A 25,977-nucleotide genomic window follows, 5' to 3' on the forward strand; every position below is an offset into this window, starting at 1 on the left:
AGCGTCGGCTAAATTTTTTCCGTTAAGCCGGCGCTTATAAGCGTCGGTAGATGTTTTTTTGCCGACGCTTCTATAAGCGTCGTCGTATTTTCCGTTAAGCCGGCGCTTATAAGCGTCGGTAGATATTTTTTTATCCCTCCCACAACAAAACCCAATCGACCTTCTCCCTCCGCAGCCCTAAATTCCTAGCTAGCTCACGCCGACCGACTCCCAGCTCCCTCCTCAACCCTTTTCACCGATCTCAGCCATTCCCTCCGCCGAGCGACCCCAAATCGCGTTCCTCCGCCGCATCTCCTTCCCCTCTTCCCCCTCTCCGTTGGCCTCCTCTCCGTGGACATCTTCCACCTCCTCCGCCGCAGAGCACTCACGCGGCGTTTGAAGTTTGGAGCCGGCAAGGACGGGGACAAGGCCAGGTTTGGGATCTTCTTCTCTTGCTTCGATCTTTAAATTTTGGATGTTTTGGATTTTCTTTTGTTTTTATAATCGGATTGTTTAGGGATTTTGTTCTAGTTTCTCTGTTTCATGTATTTATAATCTGGTCATTAAATTCATTTATCCGTTATAGGAGGAGTTTGTAAGATTCTACTCTCCTGGAAAGGGGCGATCCTCGCTACCGTACGAGTCTTTGCTCAGGTGAGTTCAACTGCTAACCCAAGCTTCCTCCTGTAATAATCCCCATATTCGTTTGGGGATAGTGCGGAATAAGCTGGTATTATCCTCCTTCTCCTGCAGCCAAACTACCATTTCCTTTTTAGTCTGGAATAAGGCATGGTTGGTTGATAGTCAAATCGATATCTAAGGAAAGAACTGGCCGAGGTCATATCATCAGTTTAGGCATGTTTGTTGATATGTTGCAATTAGAACGTTGTAAATATAGGGGTACCTCTACTCCTCTTGGGTGCCCATATTCATGAGCCCATATTAGGTAAAATATTCTTGGTTACTTCAAGCCAGCGATCTTTTGTAACAACCAAACCCACCGAGTTTTGATCTGAAAGCAAGCAAACATGATAAAGGACATCAAGGAAAGCTTAAAAATAGAACTATGTGTGCGTGTTTGGGGTCCAAATGTCTGACCTTATTAAACTTAATAGAGCTCGCGACAAATATTTATTGCTTCAAAATCCTTGCATACGACTTGCTTTAGCATTATGCATTAAGAATAATTAGAACCTAAGTGAGAACATGACTCCTTTGTTTGACCTGATCTTAATAACGCTCACGGGAGTTTATCTTACATGGATAGGGTGCCCTTAGATTCCAATTATTGGCATTAGAGAATTGCTTCATTCAAATTATTTAATCATCAGCTAGATTCGGAGCACGCCAACATCATGCCGACATGGTTCCAAACTGCTATCTAGATCAACATTAGTCAAGATAGGGTCGGTTTGTTCACACATGATTTGCCAACTCTAATTTTTTAGGGATAAATTTTAATCTGCCGGTACTTTGGAATTATATTTATATAATCTATTTTAAACTTGTTGTACTTTGGAATTATAATTATATAATTTTGGCACTTCATTGATATCTTTTAATTTGGTGTTCCACTCTATTATCTGATGCTTGGTTTAACTTTGAAACTAGCATGTAATTTTAAGGCTAGCTGACGTCAGAATGTGAGAGATATTGCCTCAGGATATCTATATGAAGAGAATTTGGTGAAGAAATTGGGTAATGGGCAAGACTAGATGGATTGTAACTTTTACTTCCAAGGCATCCTTTTTATTTCCTTTGTGAACATTATGGAGAACAGTCATATCAGTGTAATATATCTATATTCCTGAAGATGTGCATTCAACTAGGTAGGGCAAGATTCTAGCCGATCCAAACCACCAAAATCCAGATTTTCAATATAAACTGACTGCTTATATTTAGGATCTAGTTCCGTTGTGTCTTGCAAATGTTTATAACTGTGAAATTGGAGCAGAGTCAGTTTTTTTAACTGGATCTGCATTGGGAAGGCTTTGAGGATGTCTTAAGTTGGTTGGACTTGCACCAAGTATAATGAGTGTGATACAACTAAGACTATATTGACCAAGATTCTTGAATCAATTACTTGTACCATTGGATTTAGTAGACTAGATGAGAAAGAATTACTAATGAGATGTCTGAACACAGAAGGGTCACATTAGGTGGACAATATGTTATCTTATGACACAACACTCTTGTGAGCCTTGACAAATTCGGACAATATGTTACTAATTTTTTCGATAATCTATTTTAAACTTGCAGACATGTATTCTCTGACTGTTTAAATTTGGGAAAGTTATCAAAGGAAGACTTGCTCTCTTATCAGTACTTGAGAACTCGTTTTCCTCTGTCCCTTTTTTAATCTCCAGACAATGTCAGTTAATGTAGGCTATGCAATCAGTTTGATAGTACCACAGAGTTGCGTTCTGCCCTATTCCACCAACTGGTACCGAAGTTCTTAGACAAATGCATGGCACAAAGAATATTTGAGTTCTGCCATCAGGTATTTCTGTTGTCAGGGAAAAAGAATTAGTAACTATGGTACATTTCTATTATAAGAATCTGGTACATGTTTCATCTGTTCTCCTATTTGCTAATGAATTATCATCACTGATTAAACAGATAGTTATAATCTGCTAATGCTATTCCTTTCTAATAACTGTTTCTTTGCCTAATGGTGCTATCTGGCCTGTTACATGCGTAATTTATATATGAATAAGAACAGAAACTTTATGTTCTTTTTTTTGTTATGTGAATTCCTTTGCTGTAAGCTCTTAAAAATTTCTTTTCATTTTTTCCCTTGCCCTTGGTAAACTTAAAACTTTTTTTTTCGGAGGAAAATGCTATTCCTTTCTAGTAACTGTTTCTTTTGCTACGTGGTGCTATCCTTGTTTGTTAATTGCGACTTCGAACGACCGGTGTGACCATACCAACACAAGCTACAGATCAGTAATGAAAGTTGGAAACAAGGTGTAAAAACCTGTTAAGCTTCGTATTGAGTTATATGAGCTTGATTCAGGGTTGGTTCACCATGCATCAGTCTCAAGGGCTGCCTTGTACCAGATCACACTAAAAGGGTTGAACATGCAATTGCGCACCCCTGGATACTTGTTTATGACTACACAAGTTCCTATTGGAGGGTTAAATATGTCCGAGTACTATGGATCTATTACCGATCACATTATTGCTCCCAATTAAAATATGCTGATACATTTTGTTTATCCTTTTTTAGCAGAAGACATTAGAGAATTTCAAGAACATTATTCCTATTATCTTCGCCACAGGTATCGTTTCTTTCTCCATTAATAATAATGGCTTCTTCATTCTCAGATAGTTTTAGTTTGCAGTGAGAGATATGGGATGATTATGCTGTTAACGTACTCTTGAAGGCATGCCATAATACACAGAATATTATGGCATAATACACAGAAATATTCTTGCTTAGGGTAACAAAATGCACCGAGGAAAACGATTCAGAGATGTGGAGTTCCAGCAGTCTCAGGTGGGATCTTCTTCTGCTCAGTCCATGCGATCCCAGCAGCCCCAGCAGCACGAGTCCGAGTCTCAGCATGAGTTCCAGTCTCAGCAACATCCAGGCCAGGAGGTTATGGATGACTTGCATATCCAGGTAATTTGATTTAAAGTGCATATGTTAAGTTCATTTACAATCTAATTATTTTAATTAATTTGCCTCCAATGTTTATTATTATTTTTTATAGATGAACAAGTGAGAGTGAGGTTGACACGGGGTTCCTCTCGAGCACGGGATGTGTGGCAGCTTCGTGAGGATGAGAAGATGGTCGTCGAATGCAACGAACTAGGGCAGCCCATCAAGAGGGCTGGAAGCGTTTTATCAAGTTTCTTAGGATCAGTTGCGCGTAGGGGTCAGTTGTGTCCGCTCACTATCATAAGTGGAATGATATGCTTCCTTCTTATAAAGTTGAGCTTCTTAAATTTGTACAGGTAAAGAATTGAATTTAATATTGTTAATTTGATAGCTACTGTATGTTAATTTGCTTACTATTATAAATTTAATTTTTTGATTTAATATTATTATAACATTCTTTTGTTTTGGTGTAGAAAATGTTTGTGCTCCCTCCAGAGAGCCATGATTGGGTGCTAAAGTCCCTCAACCGCAAATGAAAAGAATATAAGTCAAAGTTGAAGGCCGACTGGAAGCGCGAGGGTATGACAGAGGAGGAGGTTGCTCGTGTTTGTCCTCCTGGTGTATACCATCATCAGTGGAGGGAGCTTGTTCACTATTGGTTTTCCGAGAGAGGACAGGTTGTGTATTCTCTCTTAATACCTTATATAATATTTAATATATTTAATATATTACAATGTTTAATTTTTTCGTGGTAGACATATTCTGACATTGGTCGAGCCGCACGAGCATCTCAGACAATTCCTCACACTTCAGGCTCGAGAGTTATGCGAGGCTCAGAGCTGAATTCGTAAGTTTTTTTGAAACTTTTTGAAACTCTTGTATCATATAGCATGTAACATGATATAGTTCTATAAGATGAAACTCTTCCAATATACTTTTTGTTGTAGATGGAAGACCATGGGAGGAAACCTGGTGAGGTGGAGTTCTATAAGATGACTCACACCCACCGAGATGGCAGCTTTGTCCGAGACGAGTCGAGAGATATAGTTGTATGTATTTATTAATAATGTCTGCAATGATTTTTTATATATATTAATTTTTCAAAATTAATTTGATTGTTTTTGAGAGATATAGGACAGAGCTACATCCCTTATTTCAGAGCGTATCGGAGAGTCATCTTCAATCGGCAACACCAGAGGTGTCGAAGCTCAGGTGTTTACCGAGTTGATGGGCTCGGAGCGTTATGGACGAGTGAGGGGTTATGGTGTTGGAGTTACCCCACTCAGTTGTCTGCAGTGGGTAGATATACTCAAGATGTTAGACAGAGTAGTAGCACTGCAGAGGTTAATGATCTGAAGGCAGAGATAAAAGAGTTGAAGTAGAGCCACCAGACAGAGATGCAATCTTTGAGGGCTCAGATTAATCAGATTACATCTTTGTTGCATCAGTTTGTCCCTCCTCAGGTAAATTACTACATCTACTTGAACATTTTGCATAAGTATCATATTTTTCTTAAAGAGTGTAATAATTTTCGTATTCTTAACTGCTTTAGTTTTTTTTATTACAGGTTCCTGATAGTTCATCTGCACGTAGAGATGGTGATGCTAGCGACCCCTGAAGCATTTATTTTGGAGTTTATATGTATTTTTTTATGCTTTTTGAAGTACATTGTTTTGTACTTCCTAAATGCTGTCTTGTTGCTCTTCTCTTCTACCCTTGAACTGGAGTTTTGGCCTTCACTATTATCAAATGGGTTGGTGATGCTACTGATTTAATGATTTACTTTTGGCTTTGTTTTAGGGTTTAGGGTTCTATAGTTTCATCTCCTTGAAAGGCAAGAACATGAGATGCAAAAAACTTTCAGGGATGTGTGCAGCAACTCTTTTTTTTCAGTCATCCCTTAAACGCATTATTGGTGTGACAGCCTCCCATTAAACTGTTATTCTCTATCGGTGGACTGTTATTTAGCAATCTGTTGAGCAGTAAAAGGGTGAACCACTGTTACAATATTTTCATTATTTTATCGCTAATGTTATGATGATCATCATTACGGAGAAAAAGGACAAATCAACAAAATGAAGGTGTTTTTTGACTACTTCCCTCTGCATTGGATAAAATATTATTCTTCTAATTAAGATCAATTTATGCTCTTTTATGTGTGAGAATACTGGCATGAGTTGTATGTATGGCACTAATCTTTTTATTATTTCTTTATGCAGTCGAATTGTATGTATGCTCTTTCCCTTGGCTCGTGCTCAGGATGATTCCAATAAGGGACCCTCTCTAAGGCCCTAGTTTTCTTCATATGTCTAGATGGACTTGATCTCAATTTTTGCAAATCATCACAGCACAGGACACCTGTCTGAGATATATGAAAATGCTAGATTGCTTGCTTCTAAATCAAGTTTAATGGGTTTCCTTATTCTTCTTGGTATAGGAGGGATGATGTCTCTGGCTGTGAGATCAAAAACTGTCAACACAGTCAGGTGTGAAGTAATTGATGGTGGAGAATTAAAATCAAGGCGCCATTTGAATGTACGTGGCAAAAGTGCTTCTTTATAATCTGGTTGAGAATGTAAGAGCATTAAATATCGCTATTTGTGGTTGCTATCTTCTTAAAGTACGATGAGAATAAATTTATAATCAGACAGGCAATATATGGCTAATTTTGTCCTGCTGCTTCTCAGGTTTTGGTCGACCACTCAGATTTCCTCAAGGAGCTGGAGGCGTGATCATAATAAAGAATGTCCTTGGAACTGGTTATCAATGTGTGTGATAACTTCAGCTACTCGTAATCTGTGTATGTGATGAAATATGGTAGTATATAATAATTGCATGCCTTACAATGTCATGCACTATAATAACATAAACACATGTTACTACTACAACTCTAACGTTCTTTTCCTGCTTTATATATAGCTGAGTTTTTGGTATCAGGTTGTTTATTTACTGTTGAATGTGACAAATATCAGCACACAGCAGCGGTAGGCAGGAGATGACCCCAAATTATCAGAAAATACACAGCTTAATACACAGTTTGGCTTACAGCATGATGTTCATTTATTCTGTGACCAAGCTTTTATTACTTGTTGATGATAACAGTCTTGAGGAAATTATGGAGGTGTGATGCCATAAGCATTATGAGACCTACCCATTCTCTTGCATTGGCTTGCTCATAATTTCTTTATCGATCCCTATTATCAACAAGATTTTTTTGTCAAGCATATCCTCTGAATTGTCATTTGAACTCCCATCTTGATTTTCTCATACCACACTAATCTTCTACAGCCATCCTACTGTTCCTATGTCCAAGGCTTTTGAGGGCCACTTTTGCTTGTATAAATATGATCCTTTTATGTTGTTGATTTGTTTAAAAACAATGCAATTCTTGAGTTTTCGTTGATATATTTTTTCTAAATCTCATTCTCGTTCATGTTATCATTCTTTTGCTTCTCTTTCTTTTCTTTCTTTCTTTCTTTCTTTGCTTTTTGGTTTCCCACCAGAACACAGCCATCGCATGATACTACTAGAACACATTTTGCTAGAAAGATACATGGTTTTTGGTACTGATTTATTTTGGTTTGACTCTTCCCGAAATCTTAAAACACCAAAAGCATTCAGTCTCAATTTCGGTTCAGGGTTGACTATTTGGGCTCGTTTGGTTCGCGGGAAGTATTTTCCCTCCTAGGAATATGATTCCTGGGAATCAGATTCCTAAGAAGAGGATACCTAGGAAAGTACTTTTGACATGTTTGGTTAACCATGGGAAAGTGACAAATTTCCAAAGTGCTTATGTTTGGTTGACCATCCACTTTCCTAGGAAAGTTATGTATAATTCCTATTATGCCCTTAATAAAAATTAAGTCTTTAATGCCTCTTTAATGCTTCTTTAATGCTGAAGGGTCTTTTTGGAAAAAAATAAAAAAGGAGTAATTCCCACCTCATGGGAAAGTAACTTTCCCATGTTTCTCATGGGAAAGACTTTCCCATGAAATGTGGGAATCATATTCCCATGGGAATACAACTTTCCCATCTCTCTCCTTTGAAAAACTCCAACCAAACAAGAGGCATTTCATTACTTTTCCGGTTGACCACACTTTCCCCCCTTCTTTTCCTGCGAACCAAACGAGCCCTTTGTGAGCAGTCGTGGAACGGCATGGATTGAGATACTGACGGCTTAAAGCCAATCATTGATGCATTCACACGGCAACCTAGAAGTGCTACTGTGGCTGCTCTTTCTATTTTTATTTGTCGTGCTTGTATACAATTTTGAGCAAATTTGTGAACCAGTTAGGTGATTAATCTGGTGCAAAAGGCAATTTGTGCCCTATGTAGATGTGTAAATTCGCGATTGGTATAGAAATTTAGAAATTTCTAAAAAATAATATTTAGAAATTTTAAAAATTATTTAAAAAAAAATAATATTCTTAACGACGCTTTAAAGCGTCCGCTGAAAATTTTCGGACCAGAAATCAATTAGCGATGCTTTAAAGCGTCGCTATTCTACCGACGCTTTAAAGCGTCGTTAAATTACAGCTAGCGACGCTTTAAAGCGTCGCTAATTTTGCAATTGCCGACGCTAAAAAGCGTCGGTAAATCTCTCGACGCTTTTCAAAGCGTCGGAATACATTTTCTCCATTGTAGCATAGGGCGACGCTTTGCCGACGCTTACGAAAGCATCGGGATGGTTTTTAGCGACGCTTAAAAGCGTCGTTAAAGGCCAAAAAAAAGCGTCGCTAATGACCATTATTCTTGTAGTGCTAGTAGAGGGTCCTGTCTTTCTTTTCTATGAACCCAAGTGGACCCCAATAAAAAAGCCCCAAACAGCCCCTGCTACTTGGGTCGCATGTCGGACCGATCACCTTGGCCCTTGTTGAGTATCTCTGAAATCAACTATTGATGATTATTGTCGAACAATTTTTGCTCAGATTGAATTCCAGCTTCATGATTCTCTGATTAAGTCACTTAGATCTGACCCATCGGAGCCACCGAATGCCATCACCTGACTAATCACCCCCTTTTTCTTTCACTTTGAAATTTTAATACCATTTAAGCTATTGAATATGAATTAATTGGATTTGCATTGCAATGAATAGGTTGAACTGCTTTATATGTTTCAAGGTTGCACTTCCTATTTATTTTCAAACTATCATATGTTTTTTCATGCATATGGTTTGTTGTTGATAATATCATATTTTTTTTAAAATAAAGGATCAGCCATTTAGTTAAAATAATATTTTGTTAAAAAAGTGGTTCCATGAATGCTTTTAATGAAAATAGCATGTTTATGAAGCACACATGCCATTTAGTATTTCCCACATACTTTATCTATATATTTTTTAAAAAATACATAAATATTTTAAAGGCTCTTACATATTTATATATGACCCCTAGAATTGGGTAGTGACCTTAGCATGAATATCTGTGAATAATATTTTGAACTATAATATAGCTAAACGACAATATGTTTATAATTTTATTTGTGCAATATACTTGAAACGATGTTTATAAAATATTGATGATTTATACATGCATGATGGATTATGACTTGTTTATCAAAATGTACTATGAAGTATTTTATTTTTAATAATAGTTATTTTCTGCTAAATGATGCATTGTTCATATAAAAACTTTACTTGATCCCACGAAGAAGTATAAGTATTAATTATTGAGCGGTGTAGCTCATATTTCTCTTTTCTAACTGGTTCAAACGAGTAAGGTTGCTGGAAGAAGAAATTTATATATATTTGGAGGATCCATGCTACTAAGTTCGAAGATTTTAGTAGCAGAATTTTAGTTTTTAATTGATTATAAATTTATAGTTGGTGACTTTCTGAATTTGGAGATTATGGATTTTGATATTTAAATTTAGATTTAGAGGCTCGAAATTAGTATTTATTAAATTAGTTAATGGATGATGGATTTGGACCATTTTATTATATTTTACTTGAGAGAGAATTTTATTCATATTTACTGTTATTGGCTTCATGTTATCGTGGGCTAATCCAATCGAAGAGAAAAAAAATTTTCTTCAACCCACTCAACTCGAATCTCTCTCAAAAAAAAGAAGAAGAAGAAGATAGAGAAATATCAAAAATAGGGCTTTAAGTCTTCTTTTTTTTTGTTGATGATTAAAAAATGAGGTACATAGTCTCTATTTATAATATGAGGTCTGTTCTAATATAATTTGGGTCGGATTTTTCTTTCTAAACCTAATAGGACTTTTTTTTTTCTTAAATAGACATCTCTAGTAGAAAAAAGCTAAGAATCTCGACAAGGTAGATTTAAACTTCTACATCAACATTGTCTTCTATTGCTCTATTAAATACTTATCGGATAGAAAGCTATATTCGGTCAAAGTCTTATCGAAAAAAGAAATTTTTGGTTTGACTAGCCTATTTATGGACCTAAACGATAGCATTTCAGCCTGATTCAACCTCAAAAGAGGTTAGCTCAAAGTTGTAGATCTCCAAAAGATACCAAATTTTAAAAAAAATTATCTTAATTGGGGATCATATGATCAAATTATGGCCTCCTGAAGTTTGGCCTACGACTCGACTTTTCGATATGGCGAATCTCGCTTCTGAACCCTATCCAGCCCTGCTCATAGCAGGCAAAGTGGTCCATATTGAGTCTGGTAATCCTCCTATTTAGGAGATTTAGCTTCTATTAAATCAGAATTGAAGGTGAAAAATGCCTGCTTCCGAGTCTCGCAATTGAACTATCTGGCTTTGCTCGGAAAGCTGACCTTGTCGTCTGATCTGAAAAGACTCCATCCTTCCACATCTAGTGTCCATGACCTTTCTTTTGATGATACAACCCTCGTCCAATTATTTTTCTTGCTCTACTGATAGGTCATCCATAGTTGGCAGCACTGGTTCTTGGATTTGGTCTTCATATAACATGGATGGCTCAAATAACTTCAAATTTTCAGCATTGACACTAAATATATCTCCATGTATAATGGCAAGTCAAGCTGGTAGGCATTCTCCCCTATCTTCTTTAGAATTTTGAAGGGACCATATCGAATTGCTTTTTAGTTTTCTCCCTTCACCTTTCAACCCTTCTTTCCCTAGGTGAAGCCAAAGTAGCTCCCCCTCTTAAAAATTGCACTTCACATGATGTTTATCATGCCGATCCTTATAATGTAGCTGTGATCTATGCAGCTGTGCCTCAACCTCTTGATACACTTTTATGATATTTTCAAGAAACTTTTGAGCTCATGCTCCTATATTATTCTTTGGTAGAACTGTGGATAACTCGATTGTAAGCGAATCGAAGGTATGATATTATCCGAAGTATTGGATGCTTGAAATTATAGCCTCGAAGGAGATGTACCATGGTACGATTCATGATGTCAGTTTGTCCATCTGTTTGCGGCTGGAAAGCAGTGCTTCTTTTCAACTTAGTATCTGTCATCCCCCATAAAGATCTCCAAAAATTACTCAAAAAATGGCCATGTCGATATGAAATTATTGAAGAAGGTAATTCAAACTTCTTCCATACCCACTTAAAAAACAAATAAGCAGCTTCTTCTCCAGTAACCGTTCTCTTGCAAGGGATAAGGCATACCATCTTGCTAATCGATCAACCACGACAAACAAATAATCATGGCCACATCTTGTCGTTCGTAACCCTCTTAGGAAATCCATCGAGATACTCTCCCAAGGTCTACTAGGTATCGACAATGGCATATAAAGTCCCAGCTTTCTATTGGAGGGCTTTGATGTGCTGCATAGTACACAACCCTTGATGAACTGGGCCACATTTTTGCTGCATCTTTGGCCAGTAGATGTTACTTTTGTAAGTTCAATAAAGTCTTCTCCACTCTGAAGGGCCCTACAACCTTTGAGGTGTGAGCCTTTTGAATCCAATGTAGTCTATCAGTAGCTTGAGGGGTACACAAACATGTCCCTCTATGTAGTAGTCCCTCTTTCAAAGTGAATTTTGTTGGCATGCCTTTCATCAACTTCTCTAACTCTTCTTGAAAGTCATGATCCATTGCGTAGAGATCTTTGTATTGCTTAATCTCCATGGCTCTCATGCTGGCTTCGCTAATATCTTTAACTTTGAAGAGTTTCAACTCCTTTCAGATGCTCTCATGGAGACCTTCAATGTATTTTATGAAAACTGTATGATCGTCGATGGAGATTCCGAGGGAGATTGCTTGCTTGAGAAACTCAGTGGTGTAGTCTTAGACAGACTGATTATATTTCTACTGTAGGTATTGCTACTAGATCCATTGATCCTCCTCATGGACGATTGGGTAGAATTGTTCCTTGATTAAGCTCTTGAATTTATTCCATATTAAATTTGAAACATCGTTGTTTTTTGTGTACGAATTTCACCAGGTAAGAGCATGGCTAGAAAGCTTGAGCAGACAAAAGCTATCTTCTAGATACTGGAGTATCCATACATAGTAAAATATGTCTCTAACTGGCCTAGCCAATTATCTAACTTTTCCGCATCAACAACCCCATCATATACAGAGATTTCAATTCGAGTCTCAACTTTAAATGGTTGAAGAGAGAGATTTTTCATACCTGTAGGTCGCTCATCCTTATCCTCCTCGCTGGATGGCAGTTCTTCATCTTGAGCCATAAGAGACAGCTTCGCAACAAGAGTTGCTGGTGCTTGCGCTGAAGGTATCACCAATCTTAAGATGATCTCGGTAAGTTGGGCAATCTTCTCCTCTAGTTGTATGAGGCGACCCTTCATCTCATCATCACCCATTGAGGAAGAACTAGCAACCATCCTTGCCTTTATCTTTCAATGTACTTGAGGCACGAATAGCCATTCTCTTGATTGCTCGTATTGCTCACGTGTCTTGACCATGAATAAAGGCTCCCACAGTTATAGAGGATCAGAGTTTCGATACCAATTTGATCCGATCAGAGAGAAAAAAGATTTTCTTCAACCCGTTCAACTTAAAATCTCTCAAAATAAAACTAGAAGAAGATGAAGAAACCTCAAAAGTAGGACTTTAAGTTTTCTTTTCTTTCATTGATGATTAAAAAAATGAGGTATATAGATTCTATTTATAATGTGAGGTCCGCCTAACATAATTTGGGTTGGACTCTTTTTTCTAATCCTAGTAGAACTCTTTTTTCTTACATAGACATCTCTAGTAAAAAAAGCTAAAAATTTGAAAGAGATCGATCTAGACTTCTACATCAACTTTATCTTCTGTCTCTCTGCTGAATTCTTATCGGATAAAGAGCTACACTCGGTCAAAGTCTTATCCGGAAAGAAAACTTTTGGTTTTGACCAATCCGTTTTGGAGCCTAAATAATAGAACTGCGGTCCGATTCAACCTCTAACACTACAAAAGAAAGGATATATCCCGACGCTTTGTTTGGTCTTTACCGACGCTTTTAAGCGTTGGTAGCTTTCCTGCCAATGCCCCCCAAGCGTGGGTAAGACGTCGGACAGTTGGGGGTGGGCTCAATTTACGCCAACGCTTTTAAGCGTCGTTCATTTGCGAGTTAACCGACGCTTAAAAGCATCGGCCAATATGGACCAACGCTTAAAACCGTGGGTTTGTGTCGGACTGGGCCGATGCTTAAGAGTCGGCTTATCTATGTTCTTTGCCCGACGCTATAAAGCGTCGGTAAAGGCGTGCCAGGTATTGCTATTGCCGACGCTTAAAAGCATCGGCAAAAGAATTTGTTTTTAAATTTTTTTTTGTAAAAGCAATTTTTAATACTGTATACATTAAATTCCAACAAAAACAAGTATACTAAATCACATAGATAACAGAATGTACGCCACAAACAAGAACTTTTCATTCAAAATGTTCATATTATCATATTTGATTACATTGTACTTCAAAGACATACTAAAAACATACATCTCAAATTCCTAAGTAAACAATGTATGATGTATCAAGGGTCGACGGCATCATCATCTCTATGAGGTAGATGAAGTATCAGCAACCTACAAGAAAAAAAATACTTTAGAAACTAAAAATACGAAAGTCATCACGCTCATACAAGAATACATTATAATTACGTAAAATATTCATATAGATTTAGTTATGTACCGGAGGAGCAAATCTCTGCAAAAAAGATGAAGTATGGTCAAGCTGATCCTGCAAAGATTGTATCTTCAACTCTTGACTCTGCTTCAACTCCTCCATATCGGTCCTATGACTCTGCCTCGTCTCCTCTTACCTTGGTCTCATATGACTGCTTTATCTGTGCCACTCTGTCTTCAGACTACAAACCTCTGCAGTGCTACTACCTTGTCTGGCATCTTGGGTATATCGGCTCACTGCAGATAACTGAGTGGGGGGTAACTCTGACACCATAATCTCTCACGTGACCATAACGTTCTGGGCCTATCAATTCGGCATAGACCTAAGCCTCGACGCGACTGACCGCGTCGGATGATGATGACTCCCCGACGCGCTCTGATAGCTCTTTCATATATCTCTCTCTCAAAAAAAAAATAGTCACATTAATATTTTAAAAGAAGTAAAATTAATAAAAAAATTTTGAACAAATAAAAAATGAATACATACAACTATATCTCTTGACTCATCCCGGACAAAGCTGCCATCTCGGTGGGTGTGAGTCATCTTATAAAACTCTACCTCACCAGGCTCCCCTTCCATGCTCTACTATCTACACATACGAAAAGTATATTGACAAACTATATATCATGTTACGTGGCAGATGTTAGTAGAGTTTCAAATAATTTCAAAAGGAACTTACTAATTTATTTCTATGTCTCGCATAACTCTTCAAGCCTAAAGTATGAGGAACTGCTTGAGATGCTCGTGCAGCTCTACCAATATTAGAATATGTCTGCCAAAATAAAAGCACACAGTTATAATATGATTCAATGTATATATTTGCAATCTATATTAATAATAAAGATAATATAAGATATTAAAACATATACATGACCTGTCCTCTTCAGAAAATCAGTAGTGAACAAGCTCCCTCCACTGTTGAGGGTATACATCAGAAGGAGAAACACGAGCAACCTCCTCCTCTGTCATACCCCTTGCGCTTGAAGTCCATCTTCAATTTTGCTTTATATTTTTCCATTTGCGGTTGAGGAACTTTAGTACCAAATCATGGGCTATCTGGAGGGAGTACAAACTTACCCTACAACCAGATACAGAATGTTATAATAATATTAAATCTTAAAAGTAAAATTATGGTAGTAAGCAAATTAACATACAGAAGGTGTCAAATTAAAAAGAATAAATTTAATTCATTACCTGTATAAGTCTAAGAAGCTCAACCTTATACGAAGGGAAACATTTCATTCCACTTCATATAGTTAAGGGGACACAGCTGACCCTTGCGTGCAACCGATCCTAAAAAAGCTTGACAGAAGACTTCCAGCTCTATTGATAGGTTGCCCCAATTTGTTGCATCGGATGATGATCTTCTCACCCGAAGGAAAAGCTTCCACACATCCTTTGCTTGAGTGGGTCCCCATCTCGTCCTCACCATCCCTTGTCCATCTATTAAAATTAATTAAATATGTCTTAAAAAGTTTGAAGACAATATGAATATAAAATATTAACTTTAAATCGAATTACCCTGGATGTAAAGCTCATCCTCCGGGCAATCAGTAGGAGGCTCGCACTGAGATCCTGACTCGTGCTGCTGGTGCTCACATGGCTGCTGGGACTGTAGGGACTGATCAGAAGTAGATTCCACTTGAGAATACTGGAACTCCACATCTTTAAATCATCTCCCTCGGGGCATATTGTTACCTGGTATGCACAAAAAAGAATCAATATTTGGCTAAATGATAAATTTATACTAAATAAATGCTAATAAAAGAGAAATAATAACTCATTCAACGTATATATGATAATGTGAGTTGCCATTATGAAACTACATTCTCATTCAACATATAAGAGAGATGAAACCAAATGAACAAAGTATATTCAAAGAATCTAGTATTTGACATATGAAACATGAAGAAAATACAAGGCATTAGGTGAAGGGATCACTTAGAAAAAGGAATGATCCGGAAATGGAATCTTTATTTGCAACATCATAAGTTTTATTGCCCTTGTATAAGGTCAGGGGTGCCTACAACCAGAGTGTCTTCTTCTAGATCAAAATCTCAGATCACTGTTAATATGAGTTGTAGGAAAAAGGCCTTGAATAAGAAGTTAGTTGGCTTCTCTAAGAGAGATGAGTCTTACTGAATCACATTCTTTTAACAAACATGATGATTGTCTAAGTTGATGTTTGTGAGCTTGAAAGACGGGATAATGCTTCGTTTCTGTTTGCACTTTGATCGGTTTCGGCCCTTGGGTTTTGACTCTTAACAAATGTTAAATTTTCAGTGAGTTATGAAGACATATGTAGGAGGCATTGTGATATAGCACTCATGAATATGAGCATAAGCCACAGTGCATAGGACCTAACATTAATCGATCCTGTAAACAATTGATGGTTAACCTGCAAACATAAATCAGAGTGGCAACATGTGTTAGGAGTATGCCCTAGAAGCCAATTTGGCAGATGCATTGTAATTACTCTAGAGGCATGAAATTTGTATTTGATCTTTTATTAATTAATAAATCAGTATTTCTTCATTCATGTATTAGGTGTCCATGAATCGTCCTAGGAATTAATAAAATGATAACACATATTCTCAAAATTAAAAATTTAAGGCATGTTGTAATTAATAGTTAATTTTAAATAGCTCCTGATCGATGGATCATCATGAAGACGGTGATCGATCCGATAAGATTAGTGCATAGATCACTTTCCTTGATGGACGAGTTTTAAGTTCACAGGTGACGACACTGGGGTGATTGTGTAAATGCTTGTTAGAGAACAAGGTACTGAGGCATGACCAAAGCAAAAAGTTACTTGGATGTCTATCCACTCGTCAGTGACTTACTTGATTGCTGCTGTTGTATGACTAGTACTTAGACCTCGATGTCTCAGCTAATCATGGTGAGATTGCTGTAGTTTGACGAGCACATAAACATGGCCCTAAGAGTCCTTGTGGTGCAGATTGCTACAGTAGTTTTACTGTCGATTAGGGTTGCATCTAGAAGGGATCTATCGATCTTGATAGACTAGGGGTGATCCTATATTGATTTATGAGACTACGTTCGAAATACCTTGGCTAGGGCAGTTCTGAAAAAGAGTTTCTAATCTCGAACTTGAGTCAATAAATCTGATATAGATAGACAAGTGAGGTTGACAAGTTATCCATAACCTCCGTTCAGTCGGGATCCATGATAGAGTACTGTATCATACGCTAACTGCACCTAGAAGTTCATCCCTTCCGTTCTGCTAGATTGTCACTATATGCTGCTAGGTGTCACTAGGTGGATTGTGAGACTCGAAGCATTCACTTGGTGATCAGTGAACCCTAAGAGTAGAGTTGAAATCATTTCAACCATTGAAAGGAGTTCGATTTGATATTCTGATAGAAATCATAATATATCTCATTACAGTCAGAATAGAACTTACGGGGTCACACACATTAGAGATTTTGATCGTTCCGAGGTAGATACGGATTGGAATCGAAATTAAAATTGATTGTTATTTGATTGACAATTGGTTAACCTACTAAGAGTTAGTAAGTTAAAAGAAGAAGGAATTGTAATTGGGATTGCAATTTAATTGAACCCAATTAAAATAGGCTTTAACTTTATTGGATAAGGATGGAAGGCCTAATTAATTAGAACTCCTTATTAGATATGGAACTAGATGTTAGAACCCGCCCATGCCGTAAAAAATTTTTAAAAAATTCAGATGCGCGGAAAAGGCATGTGCAGGATCAACCGTTCATCACATGAACGTTGTTCAAAAACCGTTCGTAGTTAGATAAGGATTAAAAACTTTTGAAAACATGAAAATCAGATCTTCACTTGTGCGGGTAGGATGATCACCGCAAACTGATATCATGGTTTTGGAAGAAGGTTCACTTGAAGCCGTTCAAGTGTCCGGCCTCTATGGGTATCCACACGAAACAAAAACCGATCCAAATGCTTTAATCTCCCCGGGGGTGCTAGCTCCCTTGCAGAGATTGGTTTGATGGCTGATCTCCTTCCTTTTGATCAACCCTTGATTGTGCTTGGGAGAGGAAGAAGAAGGATGAAACTTGAAGAAGAATCAAAGCCACCTTGCAGCCTTTTCTTTCCCTTACGTCTGGATGATGCAAAAGAGGAGGGAGGAGGCCGCCAAGCTTCCTTTCTTTTTCACCTTGCTTGCGGCTGAAAAGAATAGGAGGAAAGAGGTCTCACGGCACAAGGAAGAGGAGAGGAAGAAGTTAGTCTAGGGTTTGGCCTTTGACTCCTTATAAAGGGCATATGGAGCTCCTACTTATTAGGAGCTTCATAATTTTCCTTTTTGGAGCCAAGAGGAGGGGCGCACGCCCCCTCTTCCTTTTTCTTTGATTTCGGCCAAGCCCTCCCTCCTAACCCTTCGTCACACATGCCCCTACTTGATCTAATCAAGTGGGGCATGGGGCCTAACCCTAGGTGGCTTAATCCTCTTCCAAAGAGGGATTAGGTGCACTTCAAATCCTAATCCAATTAGGAATTGATTGAACCATGACTCTATTGAACCCTTCAATCCTAATCAAATTAGGAGTCAATCATAATTCATTGGATTTAATAATTAATGTTGGGACTTAAGAAGTCCTAATCCAATTAGGACTTATTTAATTTTAGTCCTAATCCTATTAGGACTCTATTTGAATCCGGAAGTCCTAATCCAATTAGGACTTCTAGGGAATCCTATTCTAAGTAGGAATCCAAATTGAATTCAAAATTTTAATCTAATTTAGGATTGTAGAAATCCTACTCCAAGTAGGAATTCCAATCCTACTCCAAGTAGGATTCCCAGTCCTAATCCAATTAGGACTTCAGGAATCCTACTCCAGTAGGATTCGTGTTTAAGTCTAATGAATCAACTCTCCTTGTTTCTTCTTCAACTGATTATTAATCGAATTGATTACTCGTGATTCATAATCACAATGTCAACCATCGGATCGGTCAATACTTCTAGTGTGTGTGACCCCATAGGTTCTATTCTGACTGGTAGTGAATACATTGCAATCTCATCACAATATCATTGAAACTCCTTTCATGGGTTGGAACAGTTCCAACTCAACTCATCAGGATTTATCGATCATCGGAAATATTCCCTATGAGTCTCACCCACCACCAGTGACACCTAGCAGCATGTAGTGGCTACCCAGCAGATGGAATGATGAACCTCTAGGTGCAGTCTTGTCGTGTGATACATTTCCTACTATCGTGGACCCTACAGGACGGAGGTCATGGATAACTCGTCAAACTCCATTGTCTTGTCATATGTCAAAGATTTATTCGACTTAAGCTCGAGAGTGGAAAACTCTTTTCTCCACTGATACAATCTGCCCCGGCCGAGGTTTTACGAACTCAGTCTTATAATCACATAGGATCTCTCCTTATCTATCAAGGTCGATAGATTCCTTATAGGTGCATACCCTACTCCTACAGTGAACCTACTGCAGCCAATCTATACTGCATGGACCTATATAGCTAGAGACCATGTATATGTGCAATCAAACTACAATAACCTCACTGTGAGTAGCCGAAGCATCGCATGTCAAAGAACCAGTCACACTACTGCAACATCAAGCAAGTCACTGACGAGTGGATAGACATCCAAGTGACTTCTTGTCTTGGTCACGCTCAGTACCCTTGTTCTTAACAAGCACCTGCACTATTACTTCAGTGTCGCCACACTGTGGACTCGAGTCTCGTCCATCCATAAGAAAAGTAATGTGTGCACTGATCGGATCGATCACCATCCTCGTGATGATCCATTGATCAGGAGCATTCAGAAATTAATCACCAATGATGCATGGCTTAAATTCTTAACTCTTAAGAATATGCATCATCATCTTATTAATTCTTGGACGATTTATAGACACATAAACAATATGAATGAAAAAGATGCCTTTTATTTATTCAATAATAAATAGTCAAGTACAAAATTATGTTTCTAGAATTAACAATGTGTCAGCCAGATTGGCTTCTAGGGCATACATCCTACACTAGATTCATGAAGTCCAATTCAAGTCCTAATTGGATTAGGATTCATATAAATCCAATTTGGAGGACATATTGGGTTCTAATTAGATTAGGATTCAATTGAATAGATGGGACCATATAATTCCTAATTGGATTAGGAGGCTAATTGTGGAGTGATCGATTAAAATCCCATTTGATTTTGATGAGCTCAAAGCATTTGAGTATATCTTGTGATTACTAATGAATTCAATTGAGTGTTTCAGTGAAAATCCTGTCCAAGTGTCTCTAGACTTGGTTCATAGCATTTTGGATAAGTTAAGAAGTCTGCATGAACCAATGTCTGAGATACGAGTCGACTCTCGAGTTTCACGAGTCGACTCCAAGCGTATCAAGGTCACTGGCACGAGCTCGAGTCGACTCCTGATCAGTACGAGTCGACTCCGACTGAAAACAGACAGAAGGACAGAAGAGCAGTTTTTCAGGTCTGAGATTCGAGTCGACTCCAGTGGAATGCGAGTCGACTCCCAGCCGGTACACACAGAAAAAGTCAGAGAGCGTTTTATGGACTCTGAGATTCGAGTCGACTCCCGCAGTACGCGAGTCGACTCTGAGACTGTGCGACCATCGACAGACAGAAGACCATGTTACTGCCTCTGAGATTCGAGTCGACTCCCAGACAGCTCGAGTCGACTCCAAGACAAGCTTCACGTCAAAAGGCAGAAGACCAACTTTCGGAAACTGAGAGCCGAGTCGACTCCAAGGAAGTTCGAGTCGACTCCAAGACTGGATGAGCCAAAAAGACAGAGAATCGGGAGTTCGGGCTCTGAGATTCGAGTCGACTCCCAGGACAGTCAAGTCGACTCGAGTGGACAAAATTCAAATTTGGATCCACGGACTACAGAGGATGAGCCGACTCCAAAATTGCCAGGTCAGCGCCAGAAGTTGGCGAGTCGACTCCGGGTCAAGACGAGTCGACTCCCCAGTCAAGACAGCAACTTTAATTCAAACTGGGAACAGTTGCCGAGTCGACTCCGGAAAAGCTCGAGTCGACTCCTGCTACAGCCGAGTCGACTTCTGATCGCGCGAGTCGACTCCAACCCACCAACGGTCACATTGTCAGGCTGCGCAGAGTGTGCAGAACGGCCAGAAAAAGCAGAAGTAACGGCTAGTTTCCGTGGGGGTTGACTTAAATAGCCACAGAAGACTGTAGCAAGGTAGAGAACACATATTCCACTCCTAGCATTCAAGTCTTCAAGCTCTCTAAGTGCTCTTCAACGAGAAAAAGGGAAGATCTGCATTTACTGCTCCACCAACATCTTCCCAGCATTCAAAGCTTCCTCCTCCTGCTTTCAAGTCGACCACTCTTTCAAGAGGAGACCGGAGTTCCAGAAGCCACACCTCTTCACCATCTTAAAAGCGTTTGAGGGCTTCTAACTCCTTTACGATTATATTGTTTTAAATCTGCTTTTTTGAGAAGCTATTTTCTGTTTTCTTCTATCTCGTGTATTTACTTGATTCAATCGGGGGATTGAATCAAGGGATTAAGGTTGGTTGGTGAGCCGGTTTAAAACCAACGAGTGTAAGGGTTTGATTGTGAGCCCGGAAAAAACAATCGGGGTTGGTTCTAGTCCGGTAAGCCTGGGAAAACCGACCGAGTTCGTTGTGAGCTCGTTAAAACAACAAGTTCGGTTGTGAGCTTGCAAAACAACCGGCTGTAATCCAAGGGGGTTATAGTGAAATTCCCAAGTGAGACTTGGGGAGTGGACGTAGGAGCAAGGGCTAGCTCCGAACCACTATAAAACTTTGTGTTTGTAGTGCATTGTCTCTCATCTTCTTCCCCACACATTACTCACAGCACTTAGCTTTAATTAAATAACTGGCTATAGTATTTTATTAATCATCCACAAAGTTTTAATTAGCTAAGTTAATTTAAAAACCCAATTCACCCCCCCCCCCTCTTGGGTTGTCTATCTGGGCAACAAGTGGTATCAGAGCCAAAAACTCTTCCACTCAAGAGTTAAAAGATCAAAATGACAACCCCATTTGGATCTTCTCACATTGAGGGTCAGTCCACCCAAAGACCTCCTTTCTTCAATGGATCCGACTACTCATACTGGAAGGCTAGGATGAGAATATTCATCCAAGCCCAAGACTATGAGATGTGGACCATTGTAGTGAATGGCCCATACATCCCATCCACATATGTAGAGGGTGTTAAGGTACCCAAACTAGAAACGGATTGGGATGAACATGACATGAGGAAGGCGCAACTAAACTCTAAAGCAATGAATGTGTTTTATTGTGCCTTAGACCGTAATGAATTCAATAGAGTTTCAACTTGTAATTCTGCAAAAAAAATTTGGGACAGACTTGAAGTGACCCATGAGGGCACGAATCAAGTCAAGGAATCCAAAATAAACATCTTGGTTCATAAATATGAACTATTTAAAATGGATTCAAATGAAACAATCACAAGCATGTTCACTAGGTTTACTGATATTGTCAATGGCCTAAAAAGCCTTGGCAAGAACTATACTAACAGTGAACTTGTCAGGAAAATCCTTCGGTGTCTACCAAGGTTGTGGAAGCCAAGGGTGACGGCGATCCAAGAAGCTAAAGACTTGAACAAGCTTCAACTTGAAGAGCTCCTTGGATCCCTGATGACGCATGAGCTTACCATGAAACAACACAACGAGGAAGAGTCCTCCCATAAGAAAAAGGTAATAGCTTTAAAATCTACTTCTTCTAACAAGGACCTGTCTTGCAGCAGCAGCAGTGAAGAAGAAGAAGATGAGGAAGATGGTGGTGAGGCACTTCTTGTGCGCAAGTTCAAGAAGTTTATCAACCACAAGAAGACGTATCATCAAAGGAGAGGTCCCTCAAATTCCTACCGCAGAGACAAAGGTAAGGAAAGGAAAATGAGGGGATTGGGTGTTACGAGTGCAAAAGCCGGGACACATAAGAGCAGAGTGCCCCTTATTGAAGAAGGGGAGTAAGTACAAGAAGAAGAAGGCACTTGTCACCACCCTATCGACTCCGACGCATCATCTTCATCATCGGATGAAGAACAAGAAGAGAAGGCCAATTTCTGTTTCATGGCCAACGAAAATGAGGTAATTTCCGATACGCATTTTGATTTTACATTTGATGAACTTTATGATGCGTTCAATGAATTAATGATTGAGTATAAGAATATAAATGTTAAAAACAGAGAACTAAAAGTAACTAACCAAAGTTATATTCATAAGCATGATTCATTAATTAAGGATAAAGATAATCTCACCAAAGAAAATCTAGACTTAAGACAAGCAACCAACTCCTAATAAGAAGACTAACACCTTAACGAAAGATATTGAGAAACTAACAAAGGAATTTTCAGATCTCAAAAAACATAAACAAGTCTTAAACAAGGATCTAACTAAAGAGCTAAATGATCTAAAAACCGAAAATCAGACATTAACTAAAGAACTAAACAAATACAAACCCTTAGTTGAAAAATTCACATATAGTTCTGAAAAGTTAAACATGATACTTAATAATCAACGAGCCGTATTAATAAAGCGGTTTAGGTATAAACCAAGGAATAAGCAAAAACTTCTTAGTAACTTCTTTGTTAAAGCTGGGGAAACTAAAATTAAGAAAATAACTTGCTTTTGTTGTGGAATAGTAGGACATAAAGCAAATGCATGTAATTTTAGGAAAAGTAAAACTAAAAGAAAAAATAAAAGGGTATGGGTTCCAAAAGGAACCAACTTGACTAACCATGAAGGACCCAAGAAAAACTTGGGTACCTAAGATGACATGATTTGCTTGTGTAGGAGTGTCTTGCAGCCAAGGTCAACAAAAACTGCTGGTATTTGGATAGTAGCTGTTCAAGGCACATGACGGGTGATAAAGATCAATTTTTCACCCTTGAAGCTAAGAAGGGGAGGTGCTGTGACTTTTGGAGACAACAACCAAGGTCACATCATTGGTATTGGTAAAGTTCAAATCACCCCCTCTACCTTTATAGATAATGTAGATATGTTGATGGTCTTAAGCATAACTTGTAAGCATTAGTCAAATTATGTGATAAAGGATATGATGTATGTTAAACCATCACTATGTATTATAACAAATCCTAATGATAATAGGTTTAGTTTTTAAAGGGATGAGACGTGGAAATGTATATGTGGTAGATCTAGAAGACCTTACAAACATAACCAATGTTTAGTTGTTAATGAAACTAAAGGAAAATGATGCTAGTTGTTATGGCACCGTAAGTTAGGTCATGCAAGCATGGACACAATAACTAAACTAGTTTAAAAGAGACTCCTGATAGGTTTGCCAAAATTAAAATTTGAAAAAGAACAAAATATGTGAAGCATGTTCAATTTTGGCAAACACATCTAGAAACTCTTTAAATCCATAAAATGTGTCTCTACTTCTAGGCCTCTAGAATTACTACCACATGGACCTATTTGGTCCAACTAGAACAACAAGCCTAGGTGGAAATAAATTATGGTCTATGTTATAATAGATGATTACTCTAGGTACACATGGGTCATGTTTCTAGCGCATAAGGATCAAGCATTTTCTATGTTTAAGGAAGTTCCATAAGGAAGTAACAAAATGCTAGAGAGTCCTCAGTATAGCTATTAGAAGTGACCATGGTACCGAATTCGAAAATCAATTATTTGATGAATTTTTGTAGTAAAAAGGGGATAACCCATAATTTCTCAGCACCAAGGACACCACAACAAAATGGAGTTGTGGAAAGGAAAAATAGAACCCTAGAGAAATGGCTAGAACGATGTTATGTGAAAGTAACCTCCCTAAGTACTTTGGGGAGAAGCCATTAAATACTTCTTGCCATGTATTAAATAGAGTTCTATTAAGACCCATCATAAAGAAACACCCATATGAACTGTGGAAAAACAGAAAACCAAAGGTTAACTATTTTCATGTTTTCGGATGTAGGTGTTTTGTACATTAATAATGGGAAAGATATCTAGGGAAATTTGATCCAAAATCTGATGAAGGAATATTCCTAGGTTATTCTACAACTAGTTAAAGCTTATAGAATCTTTTAATAAAGAACCCTAGTTATAGAAGAATCTATACATGTTGTTTTTGATGACTCTAGTGACATCTCATCTAGTAAGAAGGTTAATTTTGATGATGATATTGAAATACTTGAAGAAAAGATAGATGAGATGGATTACAAGATGATAATCAAAACGTTGATTGAAGGAGAATCATCAAACCAAGAGCCTATAGTGGATCATGGGCTAACTAAAGCTTGGAGGTATGCTCATGGGCATCCTAAGGAAACTAATTCTAGATGATCCATCCCAACCCGTTAGGACTAGAGCATCCCTTAGAAATTTGAATAACCATCTAGCTTTTTGTTTCACACTTTGAGCCCAAACATATAGAAGAAGCCGAAAATGATGTAAATTGGAATAAATGCAATGCAAGAAGAACTAAACCAATTTACTAGAAACAAAGTGTGGATCTAGTAGAGAGACCTTCTGAATATCCAATTATAGGTACAAAATGGATATATAAAAATAAGCTAGATGAAAATGGAATTGTTATAAGGAATAAGGCTAGACTAGTAGCAAAGGGTTATAATCAAGAAGAAGGTATAGACTTGATTGAAACCTTTGCTCCCGTAGCTAGACTTGAGGCTATTAGACTATTATTAGCTATATGCATGCTCTAAGAACTTCAAGCTATATCAAATGGATGTAAAAAAGTGCTTTTCTAAATGGGGTTTATTAATGAGGAGGTATATGTGGAACAACCTCCTGGTTTTTGAAAATCATCAATACCCCAATCATGTGTATAAACTGAACAAAGCACTTTATGGTCTAAAACAAGCACCTAGGAGCATGGTATGAGAGACTTAGTAAATTCCTATTAGAACATGAATTCTCTAGGAGAAATGTAGATACAACATTATTTCTGAAAAAGAAAAATAAGATATGTTATTAGTACAGATTTATGTTGATGATATCATTTTCGGTGCTACTAACAATCGCCTCTGCGAGGAATTTGCTGATTTGATGCAGAGTGAGTTTGAGATGAGCATGGATGGGAGAGCTGAAACTACTTCCTCGGCTTCAAATCAAAACAATCTGAAGGAGGCATCTTCATCAATCAAGCCAAAATATATCAAGGAGATGCTCAAGAAGTTCGATATGGAGTGGAAACAAGTCAATCAGCCACCCCCATGAGCTCATCATGTAAGTTAGACCAAGATGAACAGGCAAATCTGTTTAGATCAAAAACTTTATAGAGGTATGATAGGTTCTTTACTATATCTTATTGCAAGTAGGCCTGATATTATGTTTAGTGTGTGCATGTGTGCTAGATATCAGGCTAATCCTAA

General features: G+C 38.1%; 1 long non-coding RNA gene across 1 annotated transcript; it reads left to right on the forward strand.

The window, feature by feature from the left end:
• The first annotated feature begins 4,108 nt into the window (after positions 1-4,108).
• Positions 4,109-5,353, forward strand: LOC120108941. The gene is made up of 5 exons (XR_005510054.1): positions 4,109-4,260; positions 4,339-4,430; positions 4,531-4,632; positions 4,718-5,046; positions 5,151-5,353. It is a non-coding gene; the product is annotated as an uncharacterized LOC120108941 (long non-coding RNA).
• The last annotated feature ends 20,624 nt before the right edge of the window (positions 5,354-25,977 follow it).

The sequence above is a fragment of the Phoenix dactylifera genome, unplaced genomic scaffold (genome assembly GCF_009389715.1).
Source record: "Phoenix dactylifera cultivar Barhee BC4 unplaced genomic scaffold, palm_55x_up_171113_PBpolish2nd_filt_p 001654F, whole genome shotgun sequence".
Classification (NCBI taxonomy): Eukaryota; Viridiplantae; Streptophyta; class Magnoliopsida; order Arecales; family Arecaceae; genus Phoenix; species Phoenix dactylifera.